Source organism: Thermobia domestica, chromosome 7 (assembly GCF_964235325.1).
Source record: "Thermobia domestica chromosome 7, izTheDome1.hap1.1, whole genome shotgun sequence".
Lineage (NCBI taxonomy): Eukaryota > Metazoa > Arthropoda > Insecta > Zygentoma > Lepismatidae > Thermobia > Thermobia domestica.
The window spans coordinates 210,902,424-210,920,420 of NC_137460.1; the positions used below are offsets into that span (position 1 = coordinate 210,902,424).

The following is a 17,997-nucleotide window of genomic DNA, read 5'->3' on the forward strand; positions in this document are numbered from 1 at the left end:
TGGCGTCCCTCCACTTCCTAAAAAATATAGTGGATAAAGATAGGCACAAGGGATGACATGACGTCATGCGTTCCCCAACCTTTTCAGATCAATTTTTACCCCTGGTTACAACTCGATTTTGATGTTGTTTGACTTTTATTAAAAACAGACTCCAAATTGAACCCGCTTGATATAGACCGAGCTCACAGAATGGGTAAGGGCAAAAATAGACTGATCATTGTTAAATTTGCATACTACAAAAGGAAAGAGACCATACTGAAAAATGCATATCGTGCCAAGGGGACACCTGTGCGTATAAGTCAGGATTTTTCCTATAGTATTAGAGCCATTAGAAGAGAACTCAATGAATACCGGGTTCAAGCCAAGGCACGCGGACAAAGGGTGCGGATGCAATTCGATAAGTTGTATATTGATGGGAAATCTTATACTATCGAGGACCTACGAAACACAGATGACAAAAATCTAAGTGATACTGGTGTGTGTTCAGTGAGTGTGAACAATGGAGACGCTTCAAAAAATTCAGCAGTTGCAGGTGCTTCTTGTAGTGTGTGGTCACCTGCAGAGCCTGTGGGGGTGAGTGATGAAGAGTTTCCAGCTTTGAGACAAACAATGAATGCAGCTCGAAGGGGCAGAGGTCAACCACGCCCTGGAGGAAGAAGCATCCCTTGACAAACAAGGGAGAATGACCTTCAACAAGGTAAGACTTCTGAAAGTGAGTGCAGTGATGTGTTATGTAATAATGACAGCAAGTGTGTTGTAGATAACGCAAAAAATGATAATTTTCTAATGTATTATATGAATGCGAGATCACTTAGGAACAAAGCATGTGAGTTTTCCAGCAACATTTCATTGAACAATTATGATATCGTAGCAATAACAGAGACCTGGTTGTCTTGTGATTATTTTGATTCAGAGTATTTCGATAACAGATACCTAGTGTATCGTAAAGATACGGACTATAATACAAGTGGTAAAGCAAGGGGGGGGGGTTGCTGGCAGTACAGAACCTGGAAGTGAGTCAAGTGACTGTTACTGACCAGAACCCAGAAGGCATTCTAGTGAAAACTATGGTTAATTACAAACCGCTTTATATCTGTGTTGTGTATTTTGAACCAAACTCACATCTATCATTATACGAATATTTTTTTCATTTTATCGAAAGTAATTGTTCGATAGGTAGCACTATTGTCCTTGTAGGTGATATGAATTTGCCTGAAATAACTGGAACAAACTTTGATTTTCTACAGTCAACGAGTAAATCCCAAAGTCTCTATCATTTTATGTTATATCATGACATGGAATCACTCAATAATGTTACAAATAGCTTAGGGAGAACATTAGATTTAGTAATAAGTAATCTTTCCAATGTAACAGTAATACGAGAACCACACCCAATAATTAAAGAAGATAATTACCACCCATCTATTTGTATAAGCTTTCCGCATGTTAAATTATCTAGAATAAAAAACAAAAGAAACATATTTGGTTTCAATTTTAAGAAAGGAAATTATGATAATCTCTATAATGAGTTAGCGAGAATAGATTGGCAATATCTAAACGAATATACGGATCCAAATAAACCAGTAGAAGAATTCTATAAAGTAATTTATGACATATTTGAGAAGTGCATTCCCATGAAAAGGCCAACGCAAAAAGGGTACCCTTGCAGGTTTAGTAACAGTATAATACAAAAAATAAAACTTAAATGGCAACATCGCATAAAATGGCTTAAGAGGAGGGGAACGACTAATCACCAATATCATTATAACGAGTACTGCAGACTACGTAGAGAAATGAAGCGTGAAATAGCAATACCACATAATGATTTTATCTTTAATGCTGAAAATAATATAACCGAAGACCCACAACACTTCTGGACCTACATTAAAAGTAAATCCCGACATCTTTCTTCTGAATCTATGACCTATGACGGACGGAGTCTGACTAAAAATGATGAAATTGCGGAAGCTTTTGCTTAACACTTCCAGTCCATTTACAATAAATCCTCCTCCTCAACTAAAAATAGTATTGACTCACACGAGAAAAAATACCTACATGAGGGATATCAGAACTTATTTCATATCATGGAGATTTGTTCAAGAGATATTGAGAATGCAATAAGGAAACTTAAATCGAATAAGGCAATTGGGTCTGATAATATATCACCTTATATTGTGAAGGGTTGTAGTAATATTTTGAAATATCCGCTATATACCTTATTTAACCTCTCACTAAGAACAAATGTTTTTCCGGACGTATGGAAAGAGTCAATAATATGCCCAGTCCCGAAACCCGGTAATAAAAATAACATAGAAAACTATCGTCCAGTAGCTATATTACCAACAATTGCAAAGGTATTTGAAAGTGTCATTTATGATCAGGTCATGCATCATGTTAAATCTTCAATCTCAATATATCAGCATGGCTTCCTACAGAAGAGATCCACGATAACTAATCTCACCATCATTTCAGATTTCATAACTTCATCCTTAGATAATAATGGACAGGTAGATGTAATATATACGGATTTTCATAAAACATTTGATACTGTGGATCATGACATACTAATTCAGAAACTTGCCACTTTCAATTTTAATTCCCCTATGATAACTTTTTTCAATTCGTACTTGAGTGAACGTAGACAATCCGTTCTATATAAAGAATATAAAACTGAAAGCTTTCGTGTAAATTCCGGAGTCCCCCAAGAATCTAATCTTGGACCACTTTTGTTTTTATTATTTATTAATGATCTGCCATTTTATATCCATAACTCTCACAAATTACTCTTTGCAGATGATTTAAAAATATTTGCAAATGTGAAATCTATAGATGACTGTCTACTTCTGCAACAGGACCTGACTAATATACTAAACTGGTGTACTACCAATAGACTTGAAGTAAATATTAATAAGTGCAAAACCATGACATACAGTAGACGTGAAAAAACGTATGACTTTACTTATTCGATAAATGGAATAAATTTAGAAAAATTAGATACAATTAAAGATTTAGGTGTGATATTTGATGAAAAATTAACCTTTGAGCACCATGTGGCAAATATTACCAAAGATGCATATAGAAATCTTGGGTTTCTTATCAGAACGACCAAAGAATTTATAAATGGCAACACTTTAAAATTGTTTTATTTTTCTTACGTAAGATCAAAAATTGAATATGCCTCACTTATTTGGAACACTTCTGTGAAAACACGTAGCCAAAAAGTAGAGCAGATACAAAGCAAATTCATACGTTTTCTCACGTACAAGAGGACAGGACTTTACCCAAAATATGAACCGTATGATAATTTACTTGATAACTTTACTTGATAACTTCAGACACTTGAACAAAGACGGACGTTGAACGATCTCCTTTTCTTACCCAGACTTTTGCATAACAAAATAGACTGTATAGACATAAGTACAAAAATAATGATACAAGTTCCATCCATCAAAACACGAAAGGGAAATAGTGGCCCATTCTACTGCAGAAAGGCACGTACAAATGCACTGAATATGTCACCTACATGGAGAATTTGTGCTACATACAATAAAATCATTAAAGATTACGAAGATGTAGACATATTTCATTGTTCAGAAAAATCATTCAAAAAACTAGTATTGAGTGTTTTGTAAAAGAAAAAAAAATAAGGGTAAAATGTATTATTTTAATTTAGTATTCTGTGTTCAAGCATCAGGTTCATTATATATATATATATAGGTATTCAAGTTTTATGTTATACTATAACATTATGTATTTAAGTTCATATGTAGACACTGTAATTGGGCAGTAATGCCTGTTGTGTTGATAAATAAATATTTTCATTGCGGATTTATCAAATCTTATTACCGTGAAGATTAGCACATACCTACCGAAATATCTAAGGGTTGCCAGGCACTTATTCATATTGATTCAGTGTGAATAAGTGGTAAGTATTCTCACCTTCCAGACGAGCGAGATCTCATATAACCTTACTGATGAAAAAGAATATTAAGCTCCAAACAAACAAAGACAAAACATTCTAAATTTCAGGATAGCTTCCTAAATTGACATAATTACATTTCCTCTTTTAACACAGTTCTTAATATTACCTTATTTTATGTAAGTTCTATTTTTCCGTTATGTTACGCCATTAAAGAACCGGCTTTTAATATACATAAGGAAATGTACAGATGAATTGAAAACTAGAACCACAATATGCTTACCATTTTCGAAAGTATTACACATAACTTCTTGACTCAAACTGATGTTATGACGTAAATTTCATTCATAAACATCTTTATTGAGCTTTCATTAACTTCTGATTTTCTTTGGTGTTGTTTTAACAAAATACATGCTATAATCAACGCTTACTTTCAAATTTTCAGTTTTAATACTCTTAAACTTGGCCTAAATTAAGAAATATTCATACTGAATGTATTTTAGCAGGACAATATCCTTTCAAATACATAATTAAAAGTAGTGGTTGCTCCTGAGGGAAGTCACAAAGTTAAAAAATTAAAGTTTTCTTGCTTCAAAGTAAGGGGAAAAAGTAATCTAATGGACTTAGAAGATGCAGGCCCGAATGGGTACACTATTGTGGGACTCCCGGTTCCAGAAAAACAAGTAAAGAAATCGCATTAAGACTATATCATCCTGGTATTCATTGAAGTGTCATATCACTTAATAGGCCTATTTTTTCCATCGGAAGTTGGAAACGTAAAGAAATAAAGAAACTACTCCAGAATTAACTTTAGAAAATATTGCTTGTTTGTTAATACAAACTATTCACTCCCTCAAATTCTAGATAGAGGCCAACAGGCTATACGCTCCATTGTTTATGTTCATGGATGTACATGTATTACAATATGTTATTGTATTTCACAAGCCAAGAGCAACAGAGCCATCTAACAGTCTGATGATCAGTTGGCAGAGGGACCCGCGAGCAGAATGTATTAATTGCATGTATTACTTGCAGAATTTAGTCATAGGAGCCACACTGGTTTCCACAGGGAAACATTATGCTGCTAAGACGGCACTGAATAGTAGATTACGCTCTAGCGCGGGACCCAACTGGGAACAATCGGTCCAATCCGCTGAAGTCCGGGCCTGATTGTTGTATACAACAATTAATATAGTAGGTAAGTTTTCTTCTTTTAGTTTGAAGCAACAAAAAGTCTTTTAATGTTTATCGGTGTTACTTCTCTTACAAGCCCCCTCCGATTAAAAGTACATTTTAAAAAATTTAGAAAATATTTTTCTACTTTTCCTTTTCTCTATATATAAAAGTTATTGCTCTGGAGGTATACACTACCAACATTTCTCAAAAATCTCTAATTTTTAGTGCTTTGATTAGCACATCCCTGTAGGATAGGCCGGAACTCCTGCAAGTATTACTGGAGCCTATGAGACCATTGACATTGCAATACCCTCTGAAGTACTATCATTTCGTTGTGTTACATTCAAACAGATATAAAGGGATCAGAGAAAGTTCCCTTTTACCTTTTGGTTTGCTTTTAGCTTCCGCAGAGATAGCTGTTTTATTATAAAATGGTTTTAACAAACACTTAGAGTCACTGATATCAGATCCTGTTACTTCCTTTACCAAACGTTTAGCAGATTTTCGGGAAACGTTTAGCTCTTGTTATTATAAGTTCTGTAATTTCACGCATGTTGAATACCTGTAATGTCTCCCTAAATTTCTACTTCTAATTTTACTTCTAAAGCTGTCTTCTCACAAAAATATAAATAAATAAAAAATTAAAACCTAAGAATCTTTGTGTTAGTTAAAAACAAGAGATATCTATGCGCAATGTGGGTGTTGGACATAAGCTCACCGACAGTCTCATATTACAGTGATGGACAAAAGCTCACCGATAGCAAGCATAAGCTTCCTTGAAGGAGTTGTAATAAAATTCACCGAATATTGAAATTCAGGTGTTAGTTACTTCCTAAGCAGAAAATGGAGCTACTATCTTATATGACTTATCTATCAGGTATAAAAAAAATAATAAGAACGTTGCGGAGTTGCGTTGTATTAAACGTGGACAGACCTTGAGGAACTTGTAATAAAATGCCCTGGATATTAAAATCTAGCTTTTGACTACAATTACAAATAGGCCAAATAACTCGGTAGAAAGTAGAGCTACAAATGTCGTATAGCAGTTATCAGATATCAGAATAAAATAGGGATGTTGCAAGTTTAATGTGTGAAGCATGGGCGACAGTAAACCTAATTTTGGCCCTGGAAATTTTCGAACCAAATTTTTCTTATAAGCCTGACAATTCATCAACTGCATTAAAATAATTTCATGATAAGGCATGAGTACTTACATAATAGAATTTTCTTGCTAACAGGACTGGTGATTTTTTTTTTTTAATTTTACGAAATCATCATACTCAGATACGCTTTGCTTCTTAATGCTGCCGTCGTGCTTGCAGACAAACACTCAAACAAGTTTCTTTCGTATTTACTAACACTAAGCTTTTTTTTTGTTCATAAGTTCTTTTGATCTTAGTAAATAAGAAAGAGATTCATTTAATGAGTATTGGTCTGCAAGTGTGATGACAGCCTTAAGACTTGAAGTCTGCAGCACTCTTAATATTTTATTCTGATGTCTGATAACTCCTATTGACGTTAGTTATATAGCCTATTTTCTATTGAGGAACTAGGCCTACTAGTAGTCAAAGCCCAGATTTAAATATCTGGAGCATTTTATTTCAAGTTCCTCAAAGTCCGCCCACGTTTAATACATTAAACCCTGCAACATCTTTATTATTTTATTTTTATATCTGACAACTGATATATAGCATTAATAGCTCTATTTTCTACTGAATTAGGCCTACTGCTAATCAAAGTCTAGATTTTAATACCTCTTTATACCTATCATATACCCGCGAGCCCAATTGAGGCAAGTGAGCGTGAGCCCGGGTGAGCGCAAGCCTATTGGAGAGAAGTGAGCGCAAGCCCGAGTGAGTAAGAGCCCAGTTGGGAGAAGTGATCGCGAGCGCGAGTGAGTGCGAGCCCAGTTGGGAGAAGTGATCTCGAGTTCTAGTGATCGCAAGTCCAGTTGAGACAAGTGAGCGCGAGCCCGGGTGAGTGCAAGCCCAGTGGACAGAAGTGATCGCGAGCGCGAGTGAGTGCGAGCTCAGTCGAGAGACATGAGCGCGAGCCAGTGAGTGCGAGCCCAGATAAGATTAGTGAGTGCGAGCGCGAGTGAGTGCGAGCCCAGTTGGGAGAAGTGATCGCGAGCGCTAGTGATCGCGAGTCCAGTTGAGACTGGTGAGCGCGAGCGCGAGTGAGTGCGACCCCAGTCCAGAGAGATGAGCGCGAGCCCGAGTGAATGCGAGCTCAGTTGAGAGAAGTGAGCGAGAGCGCGAGTGAGTGCGAGCCCAGTCGAGAGAGATGAGCGCGAGCCCAGCTGAGACAGGTGAAGCGAGCCCAGTGGAAAATGGCCACCTTTGGTCCATGGCAGTCAAGGACTTCCTTGTTGTGCCTCAGTGTTGGGACCTAGGTCACGTCACGAAACACTGCAGGTCGGAGCAGGTATGCTCCCATTGTGGTGTTAAGGACCACAAGGAGGAAGCATGTCCCCACAAGGACCGCGAAGCTGATTGCATTCCTTGTAAGAAGCGTAAGAGAACTTGCTCCGGAAAGGACAAGGACTGCGTCACGTACAAAGTCTTGTCACAAAGAATAGTCGATCACACCGACTATCGGCTGTAATTTGGCTAACACGGCAACACAACTGGTAAATCGAGTGGTTGGAGCTCGTAATACCTACAAGGTTTTACAATTGAACGCAATGCGATCCAGATCAGTTAGGTATAAGGTCCGTAAACCTGTGGAAGAAATGTCGCTAGACATCGTCGCTCTGCAAGATCTCTATACAGAGTATGGGAAACTATCGGCCTTGAAAAAATGAAATGAAATTTTGAGTTTTACGTCCCACGGTTATGCCGGTTAGGCTAAAGGAGACGGTGATAATGAGTAATGAATGAAATGGTGGAATGAAGAAAGTGGGAGGAAACGGGAGAACCCCGAGAAAACCCACGCACACGGTGTTTGTCCACCACAAAGTTCACTTGGCGGGAGCAGGGTTTGAACCCGAGACCCCTAGCACCAGAGGGGAACGCTCTACCACTGAGCCACCGCGGCCCCTCTATCGGCCTTGAATCTCATGGCACAGGTAGCAATAAAAGGACAGCAGCCAAAAGCTGCACTCGTACTGCTGAACCGGAATCTTCGGATGACGGTGGTCTCACAATTGTCGGATGAGCACACTATCTGTGCAGAAGTGCAGTCTGCAAGGGACGATAATTCCAGTGTGCATGTATTTACAGTTCAGTCATCCCATCGAGCCGTTCTTTGACAGGATGCGGGACATACTAGCGGTATTTCCCGAAAGGCAGGTAGTCATCATGTCTGATGCCAATGCCAAGTCCCCCCTCTGGTACTCTCGAGTACTGGACAACAGGGGAGAGTTGGTAGAAGAGCTCATTCATGAGTTTCAGCTGACTGTGGCAAACCGGCCTAGCCATGTTCCCACATACTCCAATAGAGTGGGAGCCACTGGGAATATTGATGTTACTCTAATCAACGAATCAGCCACCGGCGTGATATAGGATTGGAAAGTGCACGACGCTATCATGCATAGCGACCACAATGTGGTTACTTTCTCACTGACAATTGGTAAGAATGGAGTCCAAGGGGCAGAAGTTATAGAGAGACCAAAATATAACCCTAAGCTCCTGAATTCGGAGCTGCTTAGGGATGTGCTGGATCTGACACGTCATGACACAAACGGTAGACGAGTCAGCTCGTAGACTACAAGATGCCATTGTGAATGCTATCGAACGCGGCCAGTAGCCGTCTCGCCCGCTGAGTGTAGCTTCCATGCCCTACTGGACGCGACGCCTATAAGGCTACAAGCGACCAGCAGAAGGGAAAGGAGGCTGCACCAGTCTCCACCAGACCCGGACGTCCGACGGGACAGACTAGCAAGATACAGGGCAGCGAAGAGAACTTTTGAACAAGCACTCAACACTGCTAGAGCTGCCTCATGGGAGAGTTACTTCCAGAGTAATCTGGAAACCGATCCCTGGGGTGTGCCTTAAAAAATTGTCAGTAAAAAGACTAGAGTGCCGGAGGTCATGCAAACCCTCCAAAAAAGTGCTATCGCGCTCACGGAGGGAAGACCGGAAACAGCGGAGCTCCTACCCAAAGTCCTCCTCCCGGATGACAATCCGGAGGAAGACGATGCAGACCAGAGAAGAATGTGCGATGAAATCACCAACGACTATAACGCGGAAGAGGACATTCCTGTGTTTTCGGAAGCAGAAGTCAATGAGGCGATCTCAGGGGATCAGGCCCGAAGTCGTTAAGCAATGTTCCAACGAACTTGCTGAAACGCTAACAGCTCTGTACAATGCGTGTCTGGAACAGAGGAGAGTGCCTGCTATCTGAAAGGAAACAGAAATGGTCGTCTTCAGCAAAGGCGAAGATAAAGATACCCAAGATCCGAAATCGTAAAGAACAATTTCCCTACTGGTTGTGTTGGGCAAAGTGCTGAAAAAGTTGCTTATCCGCAGGTTGACTCTGCACCGCCAGAGATCTGGGATGGTCGACAATCAGTACTGCTTCTGTCCGCGGAAGTCAACTGAAGATGCTGTTAACCACGCGCTCAGGGTGATCAAGGGAGCTCCAGCGAAATATGTCGTAGGCATATTCATTGACATTTCTGGGGCTTTCGATAATCTCTGGTGGCCAACCGTTTTCGGACGCCTCAGGGAGATACGATGCCGTAGGAACTTGTACGAGATGTTCCTTGATTACTGCAGAAACAGGAACATTTGGCTCCAGATCGGAGATGCTCGCATCTCCAAAACCTGCACCTAGGGCTGTCCCCAGGGATCTGTGTGCGGACCAACATTCTGGGATGTAGCGACTGAACCACTCCTAACGGAGTTATTGGAAATGCCGGAGACAATTGATCTCGTGGCATTCGCGGACATCTTGCTCGTATTCACGGGGGAGACTCCCGCAGAGAAATAGAGGCAAAGGGGAATGCTATTTTTAGCACGACTCGATGCCTGGTGCAGCAGGAATAAGTTGGCTGTCCCAGTCAACAAAACGGTCTACATGCTGTTCGGGGAAAGACTCATTCGGGATCCAATCCTTAAACTCGGCAGGCAGACCATAAAGAGGGTCAGACACACAAATACGTCGGAGTGATCCTGGATGAATCACTCAATATGCAGAAGCATATCGAGTATTCCTGCAACCGAGGAAGTAGTATAGCACAGACGATCCTCTCTCTAGGAGGTAGGAAGTTCCAACTTCAACCTGGCCACGTCAAAGTGTACAATGACAGCTTGTGGACCTCAGTGTTGGCATATTACGCTAGCACGTGGGCACATGGGCTTGTCGTGCGCGATGATAATATCCGAAAGGTGTGCAGAGTGCAGCACTCGATCCTCATGCGGTTGAGTGGAGCATACAGGACGACCCCTGGAAACACTGTGTGCAATCTGGGAATAGTCCCTGTACATCTGAGGATTCTTGAACGAGTTGCTAACTACTGGATTAGGAAAGGACTTCTTGAGAAGACAGTGGATCTACTCGGCCGTCAGTGCCTAACAAAAGCAGAGACAAAAGCCCGAGTAGTGAGCAGGTGGCAAGAGGAATGGGATGATTCAGAAAATGGGAGGAGAGCTCATGACGTGCTCCCGGATGTGGCTGAAAGGCTGCAAATGGGGTACCTGCGTCCAGGGAAAGGTCTTGTACACTTTGTAACAGGACATGGCCCGTATAATGCTAAGCTCCACTCCCTGGGCTTAGCTAAAGCGCCGCAGTGTGACTGTGGGGACGCCACTGGCTCCCCTGAACATATTGTCCTCGAGTGCGCGCTTGTTCAGCGGGTTCAACCGGCTGAGCGAGCAAGGTTGCTGCATATACCGCTGACGGACGCCCTGTGTACTGAAGCACTATGCGGCGACCTGGGAAGGCTTACCACTGCAGTGTCTAACTTTTATGAAGAAAGATACTGTGCGCTTCTAAGACAGAGGCGTGGAGTTCTCCCACAGGAACATAATGAAATTGACGAACGTCTGCAGCAGGAGTGAAACCTTGTAAATAGTGTAAATATCGTGTACCAACGAACTCCAACTCGGATGGATCTGGATGACGAGCTCATATGCACAGGCAGACAATTGACAAGGAATGCATGCATTCCGCTGAGGAAAACTCTCCGAGTCTTCTTCCTCCCCCAACCCTGCCAGGGGACAAGATATTCCTGTGGGTCTCCCACTAACTCCCATATGGGAAACTAACGCGTCCCATTGGGTCAGGTAGCGTACGTGGTACCTCAACACGGAAACAAGTGAGGCAGTCCTCTGGACGCCCCTACCGTGGGAGAGCAGTGGCCACGCCCTTCTCCCAAATGGCGACTTATACGTGCTGTTGGGTCTGGGAAGAGATACCGACTATCTCAGCATGTACGTGGTACGTCAACACTTTAAAGAGAGGTAGTCCGTATTGCTTGGACGATCATACCAGGAGGGGAGTGTCGGATTTCTTCTTGCTAGGAGGACTAAACGGAAGCGGGAAAGGTCCAATCACAGACACCTGGGTAACGGCTCTAATTCCGCGGAAGGGAGGAAACCCTGTAGGACATGGACCGGCACCAAACTCAAATAGTGACTTAACACGTGCCATTGGATCCGGGATGAGGTGCGAAGCACCTCGACATGTGTGTGGTACCTCTACACACGGCGGTTGCCAGTTGAACGATAGAGGTAGGCAGGGCAAGGACGCAAGTCTCCTCGGGCATTGCCTGGGGTTCCCGGATTGGGTTGGACTCTGCCGGGCTGTGGTTATACCGTGGGATTCGGTAGTACAGAGCGTGCAAGAAGTCTCTATACACCTGAATCGTGGCAAGTCAAAGTCGCATTCAAAGTCACATGAAATAAAATTTTGTGCGAAAGTTTGCAACACTGCTATATTATCGCCTTGCGTGAAGTTCCTTTCTTAGATTCCAGTCGGCAAAGTGACGTTGAAGTGATTGTTGCATCTAGTTAGCAGTCTCTGAAACAATGGTGTTAGCTTTGGAACAACGAATATTCCTGGTTGAACATGTGTTCCGTGAACAAGGTGAGTACAAACAGACAGTCAAAGTTAAGTTTGCAGCTAGGTTTCCGGATACGCCTGTTCCGAATCGTCACACTGTAAGGGAACTGATCGATAAATTTAGAGACATTGAAAACGGTAATGGACTATGATCGAAGTGGTAGACCGTCAGTGCTCGATGAAGAAAAAATGCTACACATATCGGATGCAATGCAACATAGCCCCATAAACCACTTCGAAAACTTGCCCAGGAAAAAGCAGTAAGTGTTGGTACGGCACAACAGGCGGTTCGTAAGAAACTGCGTCTTATCCCGAATAAGGTGAGAGCGGTGCAGCAGTTACTTCCTCCCAACAGTGTAAAACTAGTGCAGTATTGTGGATGGTTTACACGGTTTGTTATGGACAAGTCCGACGATGTTTTGGATTTTTTTCTTTCTTTTTACTGATGAGGCCTGGTTCCATTTATCAGGTTACGTCAATGCCCAGAACTCACGTTTGTGGTATGCAGAAAACCCACATGTCATACATGAAGTTCCTCTGCACGACCAGAAAGTAGGGGTGTGGATTGCAATATCCAGAAGAAGAATAGTCGGCCCCATATTTTTCAGACAAACAATAGATTCAACTCGTTATTGTGAAATTATTCACCAGTTCATGGGAGAACTAACGGAAGACGAAATTCGTAATGCTTGGATACAACAAGATGGCGCTACAGCACATACAGCTCGCCAATCCATGAGATTACTGCAAGAGGTTTTTGGAGATCGAATAATTTCAAAGGGATTGTGGCCACCTTGGTCTCCTGACTTTGTCTCCCCCGGATTTTTACTTCTGGGGTTATGCAAAGAATTCTGTTTATAAAGGAACCCCCACACGCTACAAGACCTCGAAACAGCTATTCGAGATTTTGCTCATAGCATTCCACATGAACAACTTGTGAGAGTATTTGAGAACAAGAAGAAACGTGTGCTAGCATGTTTGGAGGCTCATGGGGGACATTTCCAACATTTGCTGTGAAAATGTGTGTGTATATGCTACGCCCTGTACATAGTGCTTTTATGCCATAAAATATAATAAATTTTGAGTAAAATAATTTTCTCGTTGCTTTGAATATGTGACAATTCAGTTGTATAGAGACTTTCTGAACGCTCTGTATGGGAACTAATCCCAGGAACCTGGGTAACGGAGAACATGTGCGGGAGGTGAGCTTGCCTTAATAACGCTCGGGCACCATGCTTGCAGAGTATGGTAGGGCCTGACTCGCTAGCAGGACCGCCTCCACCAGTAGGTTAACTGGTAGGCACTAAGGACTTCGGACTGGCCGCGCAGTGGGCGTATCCCACTCCCTCAGAGAATGGGGGTTACATCGCTTCGGCGAGTCAGAATTAGGCGACAAATTCTGACGGTGCACCACGCGCACGTGGATACAATAATGTATCGAGGAACTACGGGCGGGGTGCGGCACTTTTTCACAGAACCCGTCCATCAAATAGACCGAATGGTCGCGGGCGTGTTCCCCATGCATGCAATTAAGCGCGGCAGTAGTAGACCACTAGCATCAACTTTTGCAGGGACGAAATTCCTGTTTTGGCAAATAACCTTCAAAACTCTAGTTGGTAGCTGCAGTGGATAGTTTTGGTGTTTTTTTTTTTGTACTAGTAATTGAAGTTGTACTACAAATTGTGCTAATTTGATATATGTTTCCCCAGGAATTGCGTTTATATACGCCTCCAATGTGAGCACTGTAACCACTCAATGGGGAGGGGGAAAGTTTAGTCATTTCGACTGTCCTAATAACAACAAACGTATGTACTCCACCGTACGTAGGGGGAACGCGGTGGCTCAGTGGTAGCGCGTTCACCTCTGGCATGGGGTCTTTGGTTCGATCCCAGCTCGCGCCAAGAGCTTTGTGGTGGACAAACACCGTGTGCGTGGGTTTCCTTGGGGTTCTCCCATTTCCTTCCACTTTCTTCATTCTGCCATTTCATTCATTTCTCACTATCATCGCCTCCTTTAGCCTAGCCGGCATAACCGTCGGAAGTAAAACACAAAGATTTCATTTCATTGTTTCCACGTACACTCATGTCCAAAATTATTGTCGTATGTCTATAAATATGTTGTTGTAGAAATATAATTTGATAACGAATTCGTCCGCTATTTCTTATAACGTTAGTGTGTGTATAATCAGCAAAGACATGTGGGAAATTTCATGTCAAAAGAGCAGTAAATAAGAACAATAAAATGAAAATAAAACTTTCTTGTCCATTTAGCAACATTTTGTTTTACTCATTCTAATTTTCATATTTATAATTCTTTTCCTGTGAAATTTACCACAAATATACATTTCCCGATTATACACACAGTATCAGTATTAAAAGTACCCTGCAAAATTATAAAATTATATTCTTACACGAAGATGGTTATAGATATGCGACAATCATTTTGGACATGGGTGTACGCAGTTTTCCCATAATTTGAACATTGTTTTTAGGCCAGTAACATAATAGAAATTAGAATTGTTTTTAGTAAAAGTACTGTTTTTTTCTTCTTTGCTTAAATTTTAAAATTTCTCATTTTGAAATATACTCTGGGATAGCTAGAAAATGAAATCTAAGTGGATTCCCATTTATCAATTTTCCTAGAGCACGGCGCAAGGGAATTTTATGGGTGCATTTTAATATATTGGTAAAATGGAACTTTCGTTGCTAGTTCGTTTCTCGATCACAGTATTCTGATGACGTCAATCGTATTTTATGGTTTTAGTAACTAATTCCTGATATTAGCAAAATAATTTGGAATGTTTATGTCAGATTAATCATCACATAAGGATACAACTGGTCTGATCACAGATACGTCTTTGAGAAAAGTGTGGCGGGTAGAAGTGTGATTTTTCCTTTTAAATGAGAACTTTCATTAATATGTCCATGTATGTGTTATTTTATTAGGTTAAGTTAGTTTAGTTTTGCTAGGTTAGAAATATTCTTGTGATTTTTCTTGAATGTTTTAATGCGTTCTCTGTGTATATGTGTCAGCAGAAAGTGAAAATAAACATGGTACTAGGTAAAGAAAACCGTGCTATATGTATGAGGTTGCAAAGAATGCATAAACCCTCCAGCCGGTCGTAACCATGTAATTTGAAACTCGCACAAGTAAGATGAAAGATGTAAATGAAAGTTCTAGAAAATGAAATGAAATCTTTGTTTTACGTCCCACGATTATGCCAGTTAGGCTAAAGGAGACAGTGATGATGAGAAATGAATGAAATGGTGGAATGAAGAAAGTGAGAAGAAACGAGAGAACCCCGAGAAAACCCACGCACACGGTGTTTGTCCACCCCAAAGTCCACACGGCGCGAGCTGGGATCGAACCAGGGACCCCAAGCACTGGAGGTGAATGCTCTACCACTGAGCCACCGCGCCCCCAATGAAAGTTCTAGCCTACCACAATATAAATACTTATTGTGATCTGAAGATTTTGATCATGTTATTTATTTATTTATTTGTGTAATTTTCACTTTGACATCATAAGAAATACTGTGAATACATAAACACAGTGAGTTTAAGTAATATTTTAATAGGAATGATGGAAATAGAACATGCGTGTTAACAATTATTGTTTAAATCGAAAAATGACACTTTAGAACCTCTTAGTATCTGATTTCAAGAAGAATACTGTTTTAGCAAAATTTTCCGTATCTTTATACTTTCTTCAGCAAAGTTTATATCAAGTTATAAATTATGCAAATAAAACATACAAGCCGTGAACTGAATATTTTCTTTTAAGAAGAAATGGGAAATCCAACCCTGTAGTTTTTATGTAGTCAAGAAACGGTACGCTTTACAAAGTGTTTGGTATACTGAAGGTACACCGAGCAGTACATGAAATGTTCTCAGCTCTATAATGAAAGATTACAACTTTGAATGATCCAGAAGGTTTTCTGAACAATTGGAAACAGAAACAACCGAATCCTGACGTAATATTTATTCTGGGGACAACTGGCCTAACGAACGGATTAGTGATTGTTGGGAGCATACCTGCACGGGGCACAGTAGGTGTCGCGACCACCAGTCAGTGATACATTTGCGGAGTCCATAGTCCTAAGGAAAGTGAACATGGAAACATAATAACAACACACACACGTACATTTTAGACATTTTATATAATTTATTTGTAAAAACTCTCTATAATAAACCCAGGGACCCCATACAACGTTGCTATCCATTCCTAAACTACTTAGCAGCCCTTCCAAACCCCATATTCATAGCCGACCTAAACAGTGAACATCGCTTTCTTGAGGATGTCATGATGAGCAACAACGGAAAGCATTTACTCTAATATCTAACTAAAAATAATTAATTCAACATCAAAGTACCAGGACCCACAAGGACGGCAACACACGCAAAAGATGATTCTAACTCAGATAAAATTCTTGTCACACCATCACTCCACAGAAAAAGACGTGATGTTACAATTACAAGTGATGTGCCATCTGACACTTCGGAGTCACTATTGAATTCAACAACCTTCAAGTAACTAAAAATCTAAAACAAATTCCTCCAAATTTCAAAGCAGACGGCTGGGATGGATATAGGAATTATATACGTAACAACTTAAAGAACATAATAAATAACGACACACAAACAATAGAAGAAGCCAACAACCACATATCAAAACTATTCAAGCAGCAAGGTTCAACTTCGTACCACTACAAACAAATGTCAATGAATAATGCCTACCACCACCAATACGAAAAAAATCCGTCACAAAACAATACTCCAAAAGACTATTCAACAAGCACCACAGAACTGAGACAAAAATGTCTATCAATGTTTTGCGACACGAAATAAAATTGAGACCAAAAAAATTCAGGGAAGAAAAATTGGCCAAAACTTGTGGCAAACTCAATGCACTCTATAAGGTAAACCCCAAAACTTAATGGAAAACCATCCAAAGACTTTCAAAAAAGTACAAACAAAATTGCTCTCTTACAGACTATGGAAACCAACTATATCCCCAGAACAAAAACTTTAAAACTTTCCAAACAATTCTGCAGAAAAAATGAGAGGCTCGCATACTACGCACAGCCGACCAAACAAAAATCTACAATACAGTTCAATTAATGAATACATCAGCAAGACCTTACAGCAATCGACCTATCAGATCAATACCCTAGCAACAGTGCACCGCTTCTGGCAAACATCAGTACCAATGAGTTGAGGTTTAAAATATTTCATCCATAATTTTGCTTTTATTTTTTTCTTTTCTAGTAGATGTTAGGGTTTTAGCCTGGCAGACACTCCAGTTGAACAGTTGAATTCTTGGTGAAAACATGGCTAAACTTTTTAAGAAGCCAAAGTCTACGAGAAATATTTATGTAGCCGCGCGCCCTAAAGCTGGCCCTAGTTTTGAATTAGAACTGCTGCGTCATGTTGACGCACCTACGAACAATAAGAGATTACTCTTAAATAATAAGTCTAATGAAGTATCAACCAAAAGATTTCGTGATAATGATAAGGGATATACCTTAAAGGATATCAGAGAGTTTCAATTTCAAGAGGCAACTTGGATCAAGGACTTTTACAAGAAAAAGCGAACAAATCTGAAAGTGGAGAATCGTCTAGTGGTGAATCCTCATGCGTAGTACATGAAGATGATGAATTTGTGGTAGATCTGCTCACTGATGGCGAGGAATTAGGTAGTGAATCACTGCCATTCACTCCAGGTAAGAATTTTGGTAATTCCAAGTCCAGCTGACGGATTCATAGGCACAATGAAATTGTAGACATTATCCAGCAGCAGTGTACGGATAGAGGGTTTCGTGTTATGAGGGAAAATGTGTTTCGAGTTGACAGGGAGTGGCTTAAGAGGGAGAAGGAGTGCGCCATAGCGGCCGG

General features: G+C 40.8%; 1 protein-coding gene across 5 annotated transcripts in view; it reads right to left on the minus strand.

The window, feature by feature from the left end:
• Window positions 1–17,997, minus strand: part of LOC145690709 (uncharacterized) — a 174,852-nt gene that overhangs the window by 10,728 nt on the left and 146,127 nt on the right. The gene's annotated exons all lie outside the window — the stretch shown is intronic.